This window comes from Barbus barbus (assembly GCF_936440315.1).
Source record: "Barbus barbus genome assembly, chromosome: 38".
Classification (NCBI taxonomy): Eukaryota; Metazoa; Chordata; class Actinopteri; order Cypriniformes; family Cyprinidae; genus Barbus; species Barbus barbus.
The window spans coordinates 8,734,695-8,736,834 of NC_136716.1; positions in this window are offsets into that span (position 1 = coordinate 8,734,695).

The window sequence follows — 2,140 nt, forward strand, 5'->3', positions numbered from 1 at the left end:
CTCGCACATTCACAGAAAATAGCTTGCCTTCCGCGAGGTGGATATGTCATTAAAGTTATATAATGCTACTTTTCTAACCTAAACAGTTTGTGAAGGTAAAATGTATTGTACAAGTGGTACAATGGAAATCAGATAAGGACTTAAGGTTTGACAAAATGGGTCTCTCAAGCAATAAGAAAATGATCAATGTTACTCAAAAAAAGACCATCAAGGTAACACACATAACTCTAAATAATGCTAAAAAATGAAACACACAATACTCCAGTAAACATAACAGATAAAAATGGCAATTGTTTAAAAAAGGCCTAACTTGAAAAGTAGGACATACATTTCTGAATGAGTTTCTAAATGGGGCACCCCACTGGACAATCCTGGTTTGTTTCATCTTATGATTTATTATCTCATTTGTAAACCAGTTTTATTAAACTATAGTTTTTTTTTTAAATCTAGAATCTTGAACTTTTAAGACAAGGAAGAGAGTATACTTTTGAATAAGGTTTTACTTTAAACAAGGCTGATACTACTAAAGTACTAAAACTAAACTACTAAGTAAAAACCCCTCATAAAGCATGTTTCATAAACTGCCATGCTGAAAATGTGAGATTTGTCAAAAACTTTTTGTCCACAATCCTGCATATGCTTTTCATATGTATCTTAAATAAACTTCAGAGAGAGAGAAAAAAAGTTACAGCACCTGTCACCGCATGGGCATCTTTGTACCTAGACCATAATGGTACCTTAAAGGTAGGCTAAATATTAGGCCCCACTAACCTAAATGGTACAAAAGTGTACTTTTTGAAAAGGCCCAGTGATAGCTTTTGTAACTTTTTTCCCCGAGTGTTTTCTAAGGTGTGCTGATAGTAACAGAGGTCTCTTTTAATAAGCTGTCATTAATGTCGAAATCTATCAGCATTAGTGTGAATTTGGATGGATGCTACTCCAAACCACTAGACTTCTTATAAAACGTTGTAACAGTCTAAGAGATTCTAGAGGTCTCAAAATGTGAGAATTAGGCCTATTACAAGATATTTGAGCATTGGGTTGACTTGGGATGCCTGCTGCAAATCGCAACAATGTCTTCATATGGACTATTTTCACTAATGTAACAAAGATACACTCTTTGTAATATTTACTTTGTTAAAATAGTCAAATCTTAAGGATATTTCTCCCAGTTTTCTTCATACGCTTAAATTAATTAGATGTTAGTGTATTTGTAGTAACGCCTCAGTGTTTGATATGCTGCTCAATCCCACCGTGTTTGTGGGACACAGAGCCAGTAGATCAGGGGGCGCTTGACAGCTCAGAGCAAATACTTCCACTGAGGGGCATCCACAGATCCCAGATCAGGCCGTCTTTTGTCTAAATCACTTTGTCTTCAGTGTTAAACCACTGAAATGCAAAGAATTGTTGTCTGACACAATCTTCTAGCTAGAGGAGAACTGGCCCCCCAACTGAGCCTGGTTTCTCCCAAGGTTTTTTTTTCTCTCCATTCTGTCACCGATGGAGTTTTGGTTCCTTGCCGCTGTCGCCTCTGGCTTGCTTAGTTGGGGATACTTCATTTCTAGTGATTATCGTCAATTTGATTGCACAGATACTATTTAAACTAAACAGCGCTAGACAATGACATCTCTGAACTCAATAATGAAATGCCTTAACTGAAAATTGAGTGTTTAATCTTATTTCTATACATTACTGACACTCTATCCTCCAATTTGAAACTAAGTGCTTTGACACAATCTGTATTGTTAAAAGCGCTATATAAATAAAGTTGACTTAACTTGACAATTGGACATCCGCCGAGCAATCTCTATGAAATTAATAAAAAGATAAAAAAAACAATTAATAAAAAACGTTATTCGATTATCGTAGTCGAATGTGATTGGTTCAACTTGACCAGCGCTGAGAAAAGTAACAGGTACCACGGAACAGCGCCTTCTAGTGCTACTTCGTAGGTCTGGACAATAAATTACAACTGAACAACAACACTGATAAACTTTAATAGAAATTGAATTGAAAATACACGAAGAGCTCAAACAGAATAATTATTATTCAAACCAGTCCGCACGCTCTACCAGAGAGAGAGAGAGAGAGAGAGAGAGAGAGAGAGAGAGATCCGCACGCCCTCGTCCCGGTGTTTGTT